The sequence below is a fragment of the Oncorhynchus kisutch genome, linkage group LG13 (assembly GCF_002021735.2).
Source record: "Oncorhynchus kisutch isolate 150728-3 linkage group LG13, Okis_V2, whole genome shotgun sequence".
Classification (NCBI taxonomy): domain Eukaryota; kingdom Metazoa; phylum Chordata; class Actinopteri; order Salmoniformes; family Salmonidae; genus Oncorhynchus; species Oncorhynchus kisutch.
In genome coordinates, this window is record NC_034186.2 from 5304482 (window position 1) to 5322722 (window position 18241).

Here is an 18241-nt window from a genome sequence, read left to right on the forward strand (position 1 = left end):
TCCCTCTCCCTCCTCTCCCTCTCCCTCCTCTCCCCCTCCCTCCTCTCCCTCCCTCCCCTCCCTCCCTCCCTCCCTCTCTCTCTCTCGCTCTCCCTCCCTCCCTCCCTCCCTCCCTCCCTCCCTCCCTCCCTCCCTCCCTCCCTCCCTCCCTCCCTCCCTCCCTCTCCTCTCCTTGCTCCCCCTCTCCCTCCCTCTCCTCTCCTCTCCATCTGATGACAGTTTGGACTGGTCCCAGTCCAGTGGGGAAGCCTGGCCTGCCTTTCAGCACCAAAGAGCTGAGAATAGAGGTCCAGATAATTCTGGCGCGTCTTTCTGGGCCATGGATCCTTCAAGTGTTTAGAGGAGAGAGGGTTATAGGTCACAGAGTGTCATTCAACACAGGCAGCAGACTTCAGTTTGTTCTGTACACACAGATATAGATGTAAGATCTTCATTTGAGCCAGTTTGCTACAGCAGAGAAATAGTTCTGCAGCAACAGGAAATGTGAATTATTATGTGGATTGTATTTAATGGACATTTTTTATAGGGGTTGATACATTTTCTATACTCAGTATTACTGTCTTCACACAAAAGTGAGCCTTATGTTTACGTCCAAATCGAGAAACCAGCAGCCATTACATCGGTATTACTGTCTTTTTTCTGAATGAAAGCACTATATACTGCATATTTGTGATGCAAATGCAATCATTTTGAACTCACTTCGCTAATAACTGCAAATAAATAACAAGAGGTGACTGTGATAATTTAATATTTACCGGGTTTTTTCAAGCCTCATAGTTCATTTACCAAAAGTAGTAATGATGATTAATATGATGTCAACACAGAAGGAACTCTGCCGCACAGAAGATCCGCTGTTTCCCCATTTTCCCCTCGTTGACCCGCGGAAAAATGTTTCAAACACCACAGACCTGTGGAGAACCGGAGAGAAATAATGTTGGGGAGAGCCACCATGTGGGAGGGCAATTAAGACATATTCATTACAAAGGCAGAGGAGGGAGGGAGGGAGGAGGGAGGGAGGGAGGGAGGGAGGGAGGGAGGGAGGGAGGGAGGGAGGGAGGGAGGAGGAGGGAGGGAGGGAGGGAGGGAGGGAGGGAGGGAGGGAGGGAGGGAGGGAGGGGAGCACGGCTAAACCATGGTGGAGTGCTACAATGTGGCTCTGAGACCTCCGTCTCGACTCGGAGAGGAAGCCAGTGGCACTCGTCTCTCTGTTATCAAATTATCTAATATAAAGGGAAAACCCCTCATTGTGACCTGAACTGAGAGCGAAATAGAGAGAGACGGATGGGGAGGACAGAGAGGAGAGAGAGAAAGGGTGTGTAGAGAGAGGGAGAGGGAGGACAGAGAGAGGGAGGACAGAGAGACTCCAAGTCGTTTGTTGATTCTTTCTCAGTGTTCAGTACCATACCAGGCCTCCACAGTAGTGTTCAGTACCATACCAGGCCTCCACAGTAGTGTTCAGTACCATACCAGGCCTCCACAGTAGTGTTCAGTACCATACCAGGCCTCCACAGTAGTGTTCAGTATCATACCAGGCCTCCACAATAGTGTTCAGTACCATACCAGGCCTCCACAGTAGTGTTCAGTACCATACCAGGCCTCCACAATAGTGTTCAGTACCATACCAGGCCTCCACAGTAGTGTTCAGTACCATACCAGGCCTCCACAGTAGTGTTCAGTATCATACCAGGCCTCCACAATAGTGTTCAGTACCATACCAGGCCTCCACAATAGTGTTCAGTACCATACCAGGCCTCCACAGTAGTGTTCAGTACCATACCAGGCCTACACTGTAGTGTTCAGTACCATACCAGGCCTCCACAGTAGTGTTCAGTACCATACCAGGCCTCCACAGTAGTGTTCAGTACCATACAGGCCTCCACAATAGTGGTGGTGAATGCATGGTTGAACAGAAATTAAACCTGGGTTCCTGCCCCCTCGGGCCGGCTCTGTCTGTGTCCCAAATGGCATCCTATGTAGTCCACTACTTTTCACCAGGGTCCCTAGGGCTCCGGTCTAAAGTAGTGCTCTATGTAGGGAATAGGTTGCCATTTTGGACCGATCTCCTTCCCTGGGTGACAGGCTGTCCGTCGTCGGCAATGAGGACCTGCTTTCCTGCTCCCATTCTACATGCCCCCTACTCTCCCTCTGAGGATCCCTCCCTCACAGAAATGTATATGATTTTTCCTCTGTTCAGCCTCTCCTCTTCTTCATTTGCTGAGGCACTCAGGGCCGACACATCTATTGTTTACCCCCTGTGTTCTGGCATGCCCAGCAGCATGATGGGACAAGAGATTACCCCATCACAGTACTACTGTGTTCCAAATGGGCCCTGGTCAAAATGTAGTGTACGGTTGTGTTCCAAATGGGCCCTGGTCAAAATGTAGTGTACGGTTGTGTTCCAAATGGGCCCTGGTCAAAATGTAGTGTAAGGTTGAGTCCCAAACGAGCCCTGGTCAAAATGTAGTGTAAGGTTGAGTCCCAAATGGGCCCTGGTCAAAATGTAGTGTACGGTTGTGTTCCAAATGGGCCCTGGTCAAAATGTAGTGTAAGGTTGAGTCCCAAATGGGCGCTGGCAAAATGTAGTGTAAGGTTGAGTCCCATACGAGCCCTGGTCAAAATGTAGTGTAAGGTTGAGTCCCAAATGGGCCCTGGTCAAAGGTAGTGTAAGGTTGTGTTCCAAATGGGCCCTGGTCAAAATGTAGTGTAAGGTTGAGTTCCAAATGGGCCCTGGTCAAATGTAGTGTAAGGTCGAGTCCCAAATGGGCCCTGGTCAAAATGTAGTGTAAGGTTGAGTCCCAAATGGGCCCTGGTGAAAATGTAGTGTAAGGTCGAGTCCCAAACGAGCCCTGGTCAAAATGTAGTGTAAGGTGAGTCCCATACGAGCCCTGGTCAAAATGTAGTGTAAGGTTGAGTCCCAAATGGGCCCTGGTCAAAATGTAGTGTAAGGTTGAGTCCCAAATGGGCCCTGGTCAAAATGTAGTGAAAGGTTGAGTCCCATACGAGCCCTGGTCAAAATGTAGTGTAAGGTTGAGTCCCAAACGAGCCCTGGTCAAAATGTAGTGTAAGGTTGTGTTCCAAATGGGCCCTGGTCAAAATGTAGTGTAAGGTTGAGTCCCAAACGAGCCCTGGTCAAAATGTAGTGTAAGGTTGAGTCCCAAACGAGCCCTGGTCAAAATGTAGTGTAAGGTTGAGTCCCAAACGAGCCCTGGTCAAAAGTAATGCCACCATAAAGATAACAGTGTTCCATTTTGGGAAGCAGCCTCACACTCTGCAGCAATAGAGTGCAGAGATAACAGGGTTCAATTTGGAGAAGCAGCCTCACACTCTGCAGCAATAGAGGGCAGAGATAACAGGGTTCCGTTTGGAGAAGCAGCCTCACACTCTGCAGCAATAGAGGGCAGAGATAACAGGGTTCCGTTTGGGGAAGCAGCCTCACACTCTGCAGCAATAGAGGGCAGAGATAACAGGGTTCCGTTTGAGGAAGCAGCCTCACACTCTGTAGCAATAGAGGGCAGAGATAACAGGGTTCCATTTGGAGAAGCAGCCTCACACTCTGCAGCAATAGAGGGCAGAGATAACAGGGTTCCATTTGGAGAAGCAGCCTCACACTCTGCAGCAATAGAGGGCAGAGATAACAGGGTTCCATTTGGAGAAGCAGCCTCACACTCTGCAGCAATAGAGGGCAGAGATAACAGGGTTCCGTGTGGGGAAGCAGCCTCACACTCTGCAGTAATAGAGGGCAGAGATAACAGGGTTCCGTTTGAGGAAGCAGCCTCACACTCTGCAGCAATAGAGGGCAGAGATAACAGGGTTCCGTTTGAGGAAGCAGCCTCACACTCTGCAGCAATAGAGGGCAGAGATAACAGGGTTCCATTTGGAGAAGCAGCCTCACACTCTGCAGCAATAGAGGGCAGAGATAACAGGGTTCCGTTTGAGGAAGCAGCCTCACACTCTGCAGTAATAGAGGGCAGAGATAACAGGGTTCCATTTGGAGAAGCAGCCTCACACTCTGCAGCAATAGAGGGCAGAGATAACATGGTTCCGTTTGGAGAAGCAGCCTCACACTCTGCAGCAATAGAGGGTAGAGATAACAGAGTTCCATTGGGGGAAGCAGCCTCACACTCTGCAGCAATAGAGGGCAAAAGCAGCTGGATGACTTGCTAGAACTGCAGGCCAACGACTCTAACTTGGTTTGAATTACTCTCTGTTGCTGATTGACTTTTTCTAGGCCTTGTGATCAGTCTAAACGTCATGCCTGTGACCAGTCCATTCAGTCTGATCTTTAGTCTCATCTTTATGCCTGTGTTCACTCTCAGCTTGATCCTTGTGATCAGTCTAATTTTTATCCCTGTTTTCAGTGTCATCTTTATCCCTGAGTTTAATGTTCTCTATGTCTCTAAACACCTACAGCGCAGAGAATAACCATTAATCTAGATTTTCCTTCATCTCAAAATGTGATGGTGTGAAGATTTTAACTCAAAGATCTAATTTGAACTCTTTTACTCTACCAACCACCCTGTTTTCAATTAGGTTTTTTAATTACGACCATCATATTAGCTTTAGGTAATCACTTGCATGTTCTGTCTTTTGTTCCTGAGGAATTAAAGACTTGCCTGGCAACGTAAACTTGGAACTTCTGCCGTTGTAATGGGATCAGGGAAACAGAGGAGAATCATCATCACCTCCTCGTCTTCCTCCCATCCCTCCATCCTGTCTGAGGTAACAGAAAACATCCCCCAAAAAAACCTGAATGAACACGAACACAGACACTGACACGGTTCCCCGGTCTGTTCTTTTGTACAAACCAAATCCCCCACCAACCCTCCTCCTCCTCCTCCCAGTTTGAATATGGCTTCCAATCCAAACAGGGTCCGTCCAGCCAGGAATCTTCCAACAGCAAGACCCAACTGTCAATGAATAGAGAAAGAGAGACACTGCTGTCTTCCTATGCCAGAGAGAAAAGCCAAAGCAAATTTGCTGGGCGAGAGGGGAGAGTTTGGCCCAATCGGATGGTATTCCTTGGAGAGTCCCTTGTGATTCCCTTGGCATGGTGGCAAATGGCGTCGACTCGCCTCAATCAGGTGTTGGGGGTCCTGGAGGAGAGGAGGAGGAGGAGAGGAAGCCCTGATCATTTGCATGTCCTGGAAGTAGGAAGTGATGGGAATTCCTGTTGGGAGAGAGAGCCAGGCTTTGAAGTGGGTATTCCTGTTGGGAGAGAGAGCCAGGCTTTGATGTGGGCATTCCTGTTGGGAGAGAGAGCCAGGCTTTGATGTGGGCATTCCTGTTGGGAGAGAGAGCCAGGCTTTGATGTGGGAATTCCTGTTGGGAGAGAGAGCCAGGCTTTGATGTGGGAATTCCTGTTGGGAGAGAGAGCCAGGCTTTGATGTGGGCATTCCTGTTGGGAGAGAGAGCCAGGCTTTGATGTGGGCATTCCTGGTGGGAGAGAGAGCCAGACTTTGATGTGGGCATTCCTGTTGGGAGAGAGAGCCAGGCTTTGATGTGGGCATTCCTGTTGGGAGAGAGAGCCAGGCTTTGATGTGGACATTCCTGGTGGGAGAGAGAGCCAGGCTTTGATGTGGGCATTCCTGTTGGGAGAGAGAGCCAGGCTTTGATGTGGGCATTCCTGTTGGGAGAGAGAGCCAGGATTTAATGTGGGCATTCCTGTTGGGAGAGAGAGCCAGGCTTTGATGTGGGCATTCCTGTTGGGAGAGAGAGCCAGGCTTTGATGTGGGCATTCCTGTTGGGAGCGAGAGCCAGGCTTTGATGTGGGCATTCCTGGTGGGAGAAAAAGAAATCCAGGCTTTTGATCCCGGTTGGAATAAGAAGGACGGAAATAGACGGCTGTGGATCAGGGAAGTCATTCATCACCATGGAGAGCCTGCATCCCAAATGGCACCCTATTCCCTATTTAGTGCACTACTTTTGACATGGGTCCACAGGGCTCTGGTCAATCGTAGTGCAGTACGCAGAGAATAGGGGGCTATTTGGAACGTGGATGTGCCCAGTTCCTCCTTCACCTCTTAACCATGGCTGGCTTCAAAGACTCAGAGAGAGAGAGAGAGAGAGAGAGCCATCCCAGAGTGTACTCTCTGTCAGGACACCTACTGCAGTGGAGATGGACTCTAACTGGATATTAACAGGCCAGACTACTGGCTCCAATGAGGAGATATTTTAACAGGCCAGACTACTGGCTCCAATGAGGAGATATTTTAACAGGCCAGACTACTGGCTCCAATGAGGAGATATTTTAACAGGCCAGACTACTGGCTCCAATGAGGAGATATTTTAACAGGCCAGACTACTGGCTCCAATGAGGAGATATTTTAACAGGCCAGACTACTGGCTCCAATGAGGAGATATTTTAACAGGCCAGACTACTGGCTCCAATGAGGAGATATTTTAACAGGCCAGACTACTGGCTCCATTGAGGAGATATTTTAACAGGCCAGACTACTGGCTCCAATGAGGAGATATTTTAACAGGCCAGACTACTGGCTCCAATGAGGAGATATTTTAACAGGCCAGACTACTGGTTCCAATGAGGATATATTTTAACAGGCCAGACTACTGGCTCCAATGAGGAGATATTTTAACAGGCCAGACTACTGGCTCCAATGAGGAGATATTTTAACAGGCCAGACTACTGGCTCCAATGTGATATTCTCCAATACAAGGAAATGCTGAAATTAATCTGGGATGAGGCTTTATCATTGGACTATGCAACTGGGGCATTTTGAGACCTATGCTGTGGCACATGCTTTGTCCCTCCACAGTGGAGGTATTACATTTTTTGGGGCCAAACTCTCACTGTATTAATTTTCCAATGGACTGGGCCTGCAGCTAATGGAGGGGTATGGCCTGTGCAGCAGAGTGACTAAGGAAGTGGTATGGCCTGTGCAGCAGAGATACTAAGGAAGTGGTATGGCCTGTGCGGCAGAGATACAAGGAAGTGGTATGGCCTATGCAGCAGAGATATTAAGGGAGTGGTATGGCCTGTGCAGCAGAGTGACTAAGGGAGTGGTATGGCCTGTGCAGCAGAGTGACTAAGGGAGTGGTATGGCCAGTGCAGCAGAGTGACTAATGGAGGGGTATGGCCTGTGCAGCAGAGTGACTAAGGAAGTGGTATGGCCTGTGCAGCAGAGATACTAAGGAAGTGGTATGGCCTGTGCGGCAGAGATACAAGGAAGTGGTATGGCCTATGCAGCAGAGATATTAAGGGAGTGGTATGGCCTGTGCAGCAGAGTGACTAAGGGAGTGGTATGGCCTGTGCAGCAGAGATACTAAGGAAGTGGTATGGCCTGTGCGGCAGAGATACAAGGAAGTGGTATGGCCTATGCAGCAGAGATATTAAGGGAGTGGTATGGCCTGTGCAGCAGAGTGACTAAGGGAGTGGTATGGCCTGTGCAGCAGAGTGACTAAGGGAGTGGTATGGCCAGTGCAGCAGAGTGACTAAAGGAGGGGTATGGCCTGTGCAGCAGAGTGACTAAGGGAGTGGTATGGCCTGTGCAGCAGAGAGACTAAGGGAGTGGTATGGCCTGTGCAGCAGAGATACTAAGGAAGTGGTATGGCCTGCGCGGCAGAGATACAAGGAAGTGGTATGGCCTATGCAGCAGAGATATTAAGGGAGTGGTATGGCCTGTGCAGCAGAGTGACTAAGGGAGTGGTATGGCCAGTGCAGCAGAGTGACTAATGGAGGGGTATGGCCTGTGCAGCAGAGTGACTAATGGAGTGGTATGGCCTGTGCAGCAGAGAGACTAAGGGAGTGGTATGGCCTGTGCAGCAGAGTGACTAAGGGAGTGGTATGGCCTGTGCAGCAGAGTGACTAAGGGACTGGTATGGCCTGTGCAGCAGAGATACTAAGGAAGTGGTATGGCCAGGAGCAGCATCAGGAGCAGCATCAGGAGCAGCATCAGGCACAGGAGGTAAGGCACAGCATCAGACACAGCATCAGGCACAGCAGGCACAGCATCAGGAGCAGCATCAGGAGCAGCATCAGCACAGCATCAGGCACAGCATCAGACACAGCATCAGGCACAGCAGGCAGAGCATCAGCCACAGCATCAGGCACAGCATCAGGAGCAGCATCAGGAGCAGCATCAGCACAGCATCAGGCACAGCATCAGACACAGCATCAGGCACAGCAGGCACAGCATCAGGCACAGCAGGCACAGCATCAGGCACAGCATCAGCAGCAGCATCATGCACAGCATCATGCACAGCATCATGCACAGCATCAGGCACAGCATCAGGCACAGCATCAAGCACAGCATCAAGCACAGCATCAGGAGCAGCATCAGGCACAGCATCAGGCACAGCATCAGGAGCAGCATCAGGCACAGCATCAGGCACAGCATCAGGAGCAGCATCAGGCACAGCAACAGGAGCAGCATTAGGCACAGCATCAGGCACAGCATCAGGAGCAACATCAGGAGCAGCATCAGCACAGCATCAGGCACAGCATCAGACACAGCATCAGGCACAGCAGGCACAGCATCAGGCACAGCATCAGGAGCAGCATCAGGAGCAGCATCAGGAGCAGCATCAGGAGCAGCATCAGGCACAGCAGGTAAGGCACAGCATCAGACACAGCATCAGGCACAGCAGGCACAGCATCAGGCACAGCATCAGGAGCAGCATCAGGAGCAGCATCAGACACAGCATCAGGCACAGCAGGCACAGCATCAGGCACAGCATCAGGCGCAGCATCAGGAGCAGCATCAGGAGCAGCATCAGCACAGCATCAGGCACAGCATCAGACACAGCATCAGGCACAGCAGGCACAGCATCAGCCACAGCATCAGGCACAGCATCAGGAGCAGCATCAGAAGCAGCATCAGGAGCAGCATCAGGAGCAGCATCAGACACAGCATCAGGCACAGCAGGCACAGCATCAGGCACAGCAGGCACAGCATCAGGCACAGCATCAGGAGCAGCATCAGGAGCAGCAGGTAAGGCATTGTTAGGTGAAGATAGATGAAACCTCTTCTGAGGATCAGCACCCGTAGTGTTCATCTGACTCGTCTTATCTTTCTTAGTTTGGTCGGCATCTTTCCTCGCGGTTAGAAACTTCTGTTCCGTTGCTCTTTTCCTCAAGTTGCTATAGAAACTAATACCACGTTTCACAATAGTCCTTATCCATTTTTTCCAAAGGACCTTTTTTACTACCTGAGTCCACAACAGGTAAACTGAGAAAGAGAGGACAGTTCAAGAAGAACGAAGAAGAAGGGGCGCGACATGGGAATAATAAAAAGATAAACAGTTTGACCTTCTGTTTCTGCCAATTTCCTCTCTGCCGCCTCTCCTCTCTTCCTTTAGTCCTTGCTCTTTTCCTTCCCCCTCTCTGTCTCTCTCTCTCTCTTCACCCTTGGAGGGATAAATAGCATTGCTGTGCTTTGATAGCCCCAGTCCCAAACAGCCAGCCGCTGCCGATAAATTAAAGGAACTCTGCCCATTTCTCTCTGTGAGAAAGAAGTTGCTATTAGGGTCCCTATAGCCACAGGGCCCTTCCCTCCTTCACTGCAGAGCTTTGTAGATTGCCTGCTTGGTTTAAGGTGCTATTGAGTGCTCACCGGGACAATTACACGGCAGGACCCCCCCCCCCATCCCCCCCTCCGGAAATATCCCCCATCCCACTGTCTGTCCTGTACCTCTGCGCTGGTGTTGTGGGAGATGCTGTCCATGATAAGATGGGAATAGTGTGTGTGTGGTACGGGGATAGTGTGTGTGTGTGTGTGTGTGTGTGTGTGTGTGTGTGTGTGTGTGTGTGTGTGTGTGTGTGTGTGTGTGTGTATGTGTGCGTGCGTGCGTGTGTGTGTGTATGTGTGCGTGTGTGTGTGCGTGCGTGTGTGTGTATGTGTGCGTGTGCGTGTGTGTGTGTGTGTGTGCGTGCGTGCGTGTGTGTGTATGTGTGTGTGTAGCGATAATGGGTCTCTGAATGGGTTGAGAATAAAGTATCATGGCCATAGTGCCTGGAGTCAGACAGTGATACTAATGCAAATGCTTTTTACCCCACCTCTCCTCTCCTACCCGTCTGGCATAATGATAGCCCCTACAAACAGACAGAGAAACACAGCCAGGTTGATATATAAATAAAAATAGCACACACCTTTACTGAAAATGATGTTATGTTGCCTTTAGGGAGCTTAACAAACACCCGGGTACATTCCCTGTAGGTCTCCTCTATTCCCCACTTTCCTTCTTCAAATTTGTATCATTTGATAAAGAGCCAGGTTTTCTGTGAAGAGCAATATAGCCATGTTAAAGAAGAAACGCTCTGGATTGTAAAAAATAAGTAAAAGACTTGACCCTGATACCTGGCATGTCAATCTCATCTCAGACTCATTTGAGAAACCAAGTTGTATTTTCCACAAAATAACACAAACAAACAAAGGTTTGCTATATTCCTCCCCCCCCCCCACCCCAACATATTGTTCAATCTCAAAAGCATGAATTGTTACATGTCACTGTTTATTTACAAGGGTATTCGACTGGTATTGTACTGTAAGCGTCTCAAAATACAACTTCTTTTCTTGCTGAATGAGTGTTTCTAAGTCTTTTCAGTCTAACAAAATGTAAACAATCCACAGCTATTGTTTCTCTTTCAGCTGGAAGCATCATGCCTCCAAGGAGAGTATCTTTCCCAACGCAAGGCCGCCAGCAAGGCCAGTCTGATCCAGAGAGTATTCAGGAGGAGAAAGAAAGAAAGAGAGAGAGAGAGAGAGAGAGAGAGAGACAGAGAGAGAGAGAGAGAGAGAGAGAGAGGGAGAGAGACAGACGAGAGAGAGAGAGAGACAGAGAGAGAGAGAGAGAGAGAGAGAGAGAGACAGAGAGAGAGAGACAGAGAGAGACAGAGAGAGAGAGAGAGACAGAGAGAGAGAGAGAGAGAGAGGGAGAGACAGACAGAGAGAGAGGGAGAGAGAGAGAGAGAGAGAGAGAGGCAGACAGAGAGAGAGAGAGAGAGAGAGAGAGAGAGAGAGAGACAGAGAGAGAGAGAGAGGAGAAAGTGATCCAGGATCAGTGCGAGATAAATCTTAGATTCAAAAGTGAAACAGAAGGCGTCTATCTCAGTGTAGACAGACAGGCTCAGTACTGATCCCACATTTGTACAGCGCAGGGCCATACGGGAAGACCACGCCACATACAGCTCCTCCATCCAACAACCTCCTCCGAGCTACCCCCACAGCCCAGCCTGCTGCCTGGGGCTTTCACAAGACAACCAGACAGACACTCTGATAGAGAAGGGGACCAGCTAATCGAGGAACATGCAGGCCCGGTCTGTCTTGATCTTGGGCCTGGTTTCTCCTCTCAGCTCTGTAGAGAAACAGAGAGAGAGAGAGAGAGAGAGACAGACGGAGGGTTCTCATGGCTCCTTTCTTTTCCCCCCTACTCTCCTCTCTCTGCTCCCTTTCTTTTCCCCCTACTCTCCTCTCTCTGCTCCCTTTCTTTCCCCTAGGTCTCCTCTCTCTGCTCCCTTTCTTTCCCCTACTCTCCTCTCTCTTCTCCCTTTCTTTCCCCCCTACTCTCCTCTCTCTTCTCCCTTTCTTTCCCCCTACTCTCCTCTCTCTGCTCCCTTTCTTTTCCCCCTACTCTCCTCTCTCTGCTCCCTTTCTTTTCCCCCTACTCTCCTCTCTCTGCTCCCTTTCTTTCCCCCTACTCTCCTCTCTCTGCCTCCCTTTCTCTCCCCTACTCTCCTCTCTCTGCTCCCTTTCTTTTCCCCCCTACTCTCCTCTCTCTGCTCCCTTTCTTTCCCCCCCTACTCTCCCTCTCTCTGCTCCCTTTCTTTCCCCCTACTCTCCTCTCTCTGCTCCCTTTCTTTTCCCCCCTACTCTCCTCTCTCTGCTCCCTTTCTTTCCCCCCCTACTCTCCTCTCTTTTCTCCCTTTCTTTCCCCCCTACTCTCCTCTCTCTGCCCCTTTCTTTCCCCCTACTCTCCTCTCTCTGCTCCCTTTCTTTCCCCCTACTCTCCTCTCTCTGCTCCCTTTCTTTTCCCCTACTCTCCTCTCTCTGCTCCCTTTCTTTCCCCCTACTCTCCTCTCTCTGCTCCCTTTCTTTCCCCCTACTCTCCTCTCCCTGCTCCCTTTCTTTCCCCCCTACTCTCCTCTCTCTGCTCCCTTTCTTTCCCCCCTACTCTCCTCTCTCCTGCTCCCTTTCTTTCCCCCTACTCTCCTCTCCCTGCTCCCTTTCTTTCCCCCCTACTCTCCTCTCTCTGCTCCCTTTCTTTCCCCCCTACTCTCCTCTCTCTGCTCCCTTCTTTCCCCCTACTCTCCTCTCTCTGCTCCCTTTCTTTCCCCCCTACTCTCCTCTCTCTGCTCCCTTTCTTTCCCCCCTACACTCCTCTCTCTGCTCCCCTTTCTTTCCCCCTACTCTCCTCTCTCTGCTCCCTTTCTTTCCCCCCTACTCTCCTCTCTCTGCTCCCTTTCTTTCCCCCCTACTCTCCTCTCTCTGCTCCCTTTCTTTCCCCCCTACTCTCCTCTCTCTGCTCCCCTTTCTTTCCCCCCTACTCTCCTCTCTCTGCTCCCTTTCTTTCCCCCCTACTCTCCTCTCTCTGCTCCCTTTCTTTCCCCCTACTCTCCTCTCCCTTCTCCCTTTCTTTCCCCCTACTCTCCTCTCTCTGCTCCCTTTCTTTCCCCCCTACTCTCCTCTCTCTGCTCCCTTTCTTTCCCCCCTACTCTTCTCTCTCTGCTCCCTTTCTTTTCCCCTACTCTCCTCTCTCTGCTCCCTTTCTTTCCCCTACTCTCCTCTCTCTGCTCCCTTTCTTTTCCCCCCTACTCTCCTCTCTCTGCTCTCTTTCTTTCCCCCCTACTCTCCTCTCCCTGCTCCCTTTCTTTTCCCCCTACTCTCCTCTCTCTGCTCCCTTTCTTTCCCCCCTACTCTCCTCTCTCTGCTCCCTTTCTTTCCCCCCTACTCTCCTCTCTCTGCTCCCTTTCTTTTCCCCCTACTCTCCTCTCTCTGCTCCCTTTCTTTTCCCCCTACTCTCCTCTCTCTGCTCCCTTTCTTTCCCCCCTACTCTCCTCTCTCTGCTCCCTTTCTTTCCCCCTACTCTCCTCTCTCTGCTCCCTTTCTTTCCCCCTACTCTCCTCTCTCTGCTCCCTTTCTTTCCCCCTACTCTCCTCTCTCTGCTCCCTTTCTTTCCCCCCTACTCTCCTCTCTCTGCTCCCTTTCTTTCCCCCCCTACTCTCCTCTCTCTGCTCCCTTTCTTTCCCCCCTACTCTCCTCTCTCTGCTCCCTTTCTTTCCCCCCTACTCTCCTCTCTCTGCTCCCTTTCTTTCCCCCCTACTCTCCTCTCACTGCTCCCTTTCTTTCCCCCCTACTCTCCGCTCTCTGCTCCCTTTCTTTCCCCCCCTACTCTCCTCTCTCTGCTCCCTTTCTTTCCCCCCTACTCTCCTCTCTCTGCTCCCTTTCTTTCCCCCCTACTCTCCTCTCTCTGCTCCCTTTCTTTCCCCCCTACTCTCCTCTCTCTGCTCCCTTTCTTTCCCCCCTACTCTCCTCTCTCTGCTCCCTTTCTTTCCCCCCTACTCTCCTCTCTCTGCTCCCTTTCTTTCCCCCCTACTCTCCTCTCTCTGCTCCCTTTCTTTTCCCCCTACTCTCCTCTCTCTGCTCCCTTTCTTTTCCCCCTACTCTCCTCTCTCTGCTCCCTTTCTTTCCCCCCTACTCTCCTCTCTCTGCTCCCTTTCTTTCCCCCTACTCTCCTCTCTCTGCTCCCTTTCTTTCCCCCTACTCTCCTCTCTCTGCTCCCTTTCTTTCCCCCCTACTCTCCTCTCTCTGCTCCCTTTCTTTCCCCCCTACTCTCCTCTCTCTGCTCCCTTTCTTTTCACTGAGTTTGGCCCTCAGAGGCTAAGCTCCTTTTATTTTAATGGTGTCAGTTTGCAAAGGCTCCTGTATTGTCTTTCTGAAAGGCTGTGTGACTTCGCTATACAGTAGCTACTTACAGTAATATGCCTTGGGGTCTTTCTAGCTTTAGAAGGATGAACGGAATCATTGAAGACTCATTAATAGGAATACAGTAACTCGTTTAAACCAACGAAACAGCCGGGCAGAAAGGAAATTCTCACCATGACCAATGTGTCGTGTATTATACTGTTATACCTTTTATATTAATAACTATACTTCAATTATATACTTTAACAATTTCTTCTTGAAACAGAGGAAATATAGATACTGCTCTGCATATATTCAGTAGGTGGATGAGACACTCAGCCCACCATTTATATTTAAGTCCATAAGTCCATTAAAGTGATTCTGTTTCCAGTGGAAAGCCGGAGCCAGCCAGTTTAAGTTATAAATGGTCAGGCCCGTCCAGTTACACAATGCCTTTGTAATATATCATTTGGCTTCCCAGTGTCCTAATATCTGGGTAAAGTTTCATAAGGGTTGCCTTTTACGTGGCCCTTGCTAAGTGGTCTTAGCTCTGCTGTGATAGGCCTGCGTGTGTGCTGGGTAGCTTCTGCAGATAGCAGCTCTTGGTGACATGGTTTCTCTCCTAGGACCCTCCCTGGCAGAAGGCAACAGAACGGGAATCTGGAAGAGAAAGGAGGGAATTGACACAGAGCTTGGCTAGCAGCCAGAGCCAGCCTCCTCGTGTCTAATGTAGGAAGGAAAGAACGGGGGGGGGGGGGGGGGGGGGTTATTTAAACACCGAGGAGAGGGGACAGCTTCACAGCGCCAGATTAATTCAGCTTTTTATTCACTAAATAAAAGAGACTTTGAATTATGAAGAGATAGCAGGATTAGAGACCTCTCTTTCCAACCCCAATCTACAGTCTTTTCATTTCCACTTCATTACAATTCTTTTTGAAGTATTTTAATGTGGACAAAGGGAGAAGAAGAGACAGAAAGCAGCCGAAAATATTAAATATCATTAAACTGTATTAAACATAAGCCTGTGCCTTCCTATTTTTTCTTTTCCATAGTCATATTGATCCTACCCTTCTCTCACTTCTCAATTATCAACTATCATTGTAGGTTCAGACAAGTGCAAAAAATGAAATTGACTTCTATCTCCTATTCATCCCAGGGGCTACGGGTCTGTGTGGCGGGGTTTTTCACTCCCTCGCACTCCTCTTCTCACACTTTAAAAACCCCACTCCAAATCTGTCAGCTGGGGTGATGGTGGTGTGCCCCGTACAGCTCGTGCTTGAAAGGAGGGGCGGAGGTTGTCACGGTTTCCGAGGTTCTCTTGGCCTCATTGAGGGGGCAGTCAGAGGTCAGGGGTCAACCATCAAGCACAGTCTAATGGATAAACACTCCAATAAAACGCACAGTAAGTAGATAGGGTACAGTATTATACAGTATCTCTTGGCAACCAACCTCTGTTGAATTAATATTTAATCTGCGCTTGACTGTATGAAAACATTTGCCTACTTTTTTGTGCTTCCTTTAAAGAAGCTGAAGCCTTGTCAAGGCTGTATTGAACAGGCACATGACTGGCGATCTGAGCTCTCTCTCTCTCTCTCTCTCTCTCTCTCTCTCTCTCTCTCTCTCTCTCCCTCTCTCTCTCTCTCTCTCTCTCCCTCTCTCTCTCTCTCTCTCTCTCTCTCTCTCTCCCTCTCTCTCTCTCTCTCTCTCCCTCTCTCCCTCTCTCCCTCTTTCTCTCTCTCTCTCTCTCTCTCTCTCTCTCTCTCTCTCTCTCTCTCTCTCTCTCTCTCTCTCTCTCTCTCTCTCTCTCTCTCTCTCCAAACCCAGGCACATGACTGGCGATCTGAGCTCTCTCTCTCTTTCTCTCTCCAAACCCAGGCACATGACTGGCGATCTGAGCTCTCTCTCTCTCTCTCTCTCCAAACCCAGGCACACATGCAGCCGGAGGAATTTGATTGTGTCGGAGGATTCTCTCTGTCAGACAACCGGTCCATAATCTCTGGGTATTCTTTGTGCAGGAGGATTACCAGTCAAAGTGTTACCACATATTTACCACTCCGCCACTAACTCTCTCTCTCTCTCTCTACAGGCTCTCTCCTTCCTTCCCACTAACTCTCTCTCTCTCTCTCTACAGGCTCTCTCCTTCCTTCCTCGCATCTGCCTGCCTGCCTGCGTGGAGCCCCAGCCACGGCTAAGCCACATTTAACACAGGAAATCAAGCTGAGGTTTAGGACAACTCTATCCCGAATCTAAGAGTGTGTTCTCTATTCATGTATATAAATAAATAACAAGGAGATAGAGGATATTTGAGCCAGGAGTTTGAACACAGATTTGACACTAGGGATTACCTGTGTAAACAGTGTGTAGTCTAGATGGTAGTCTATGTGTTTGTTTATGTGGAAAGCCCTTGACTCAGTCCTCCCAAGGGAAAGCTGTTAGAGCCCATAGTAAACACTGAAAGGTGTTAGGTCCCATAATAAACACTGAAGGGTGTTAGGTCCCATAATAAACACTGAAAGGTGTTAGGTCCCATAATAAACACTGAAAGGTGTTAGGTCCCATAATAAACACTGAAAGGTGTTAGGTCCCATAATAAACACTGAAGGGTGTTAGGTCCCATAATAAACACTGAAAGGTGTTAGGTCCCATAATAAACACTGAAAGGTGTTAGGTCCCATAATAAACACTGAAGGGTGTTCGGTCCCATAATAAACACTGAAAGGTGTTAGGTCCCATAATAAACACTGAAAGGTGTTAGGTCCCATAATAAACACTGAAGGGTGTTCGGTCCCATAATAAACACTGAAGGGTGTTAGGTCCCATAATAAACACTGAAAGGTGTTAGGTCCCATAATAAACACTGAAGGGTGTTCGGTCCCATAATAAACACTGAAGGGTGTTAGGTCCCATAATAAACACTGAAAGGTGTTAGGTCCCATAATAAACACTGAAGGGTGTTCGGTCCCATAATAAACACTGAAGGGTGTTAGGTCCCATAATAAACACTGAAAGGTGTTAGGTCCCATAATAAACACTGAAGGGTGTTAGGTCCCATAATAAACACTGAAAGGTGTTAGGTCCCATAATAAACACTGAAGGGTGTTAGGTCCCATAATAAACACTGAAAGGTGTTAGGTCCCATAATAAACACTGAAGGGTGTTGAACACAACTATACACATAAATTACACTACACATAAATTACACTACACATATCTATATACACATAAATTACACTATACATGTCTATATACACGTAAATTAGACTATACACAGGGTGTACTCCCTGTTCACCCACGACTGCGTGGCCACGCACGCCTCCAACTCAATCATCAAGTTTGCGGACGACACAACAGTGGTAGGCTTGATTACCAACAACGACGAGACGGCCTACAGGGAGGAGGTGAGGGCCCTCGGAGTGTGGTGTCAGGAAAATAACCTCACACTCAACGTCAACAAAACTAAGGAGATGATTGTGGACTTCAGGAAACAGCAGAGGGAACACCCCCCTATCCACATCGATGGAACAGTAGTGGAGAGGGTAGCAAGTTTTAAGTTCCTCGGCATACACATCACAGACAAACTGAATTGGTCCACTCACACAGACAGCATCGTGAAGAAGGCGCAGCAGCGCCTCTTCAACCTCAGGAGGCTGAAGAAATTCGGCTTGTCACCAAAAGCACTCACAAACTTCTACAGATGCACAATCGAGAGCATCCTGGTGGGCTGTATCACCGCCTGGTACGGCAACTGCTCCGCCCTCAACCGTAAGGCTCTCCAGAGGGTAGTGAGGTCTGCACAACGCATCACCGGGGGCAAACTACCTGCCCTCCAGGACACCTACATCACCCGATGTTACAGGAAAGCCATAAAGATCATCATTTGATTTGATATATACACATAAATTACACTACACATATCTATATACACATCAATTACACTATACATATTTATATACACTTAAATTAGACTATACATATCTAGTATATACACATCAATTACACAGTACATGTAAAGCAAAACACAAATCATACGAAACCCATTCTTCAGCAAATAAAAGGCTCTCTAACGTCCTCCTGAATCGCCCCTAGAGGCACCAACTCCATCAACTTTAATGACTTTTCGGAGATCTTTCCACATGAGAGGTGCAAGAGAAAACGACATGCAGATTCACCCTAAATCAGTGGAGATCAAAAGGGACACCTCATGGTTAGCCATCCCTGAGTCCGGGTGAGGTAAGGTCAGGCGTAAGTTTATGCAATTGAGCTTAATAGACACCAAAAAAGAAGAAGAAGAAGAGTGCAATGAATTGATCTACGAGTCTTCGAAAAAGGACCAGCCTACTTTCTGATACAAAATGCAATGATTTGCAAATTACACTACACATAAA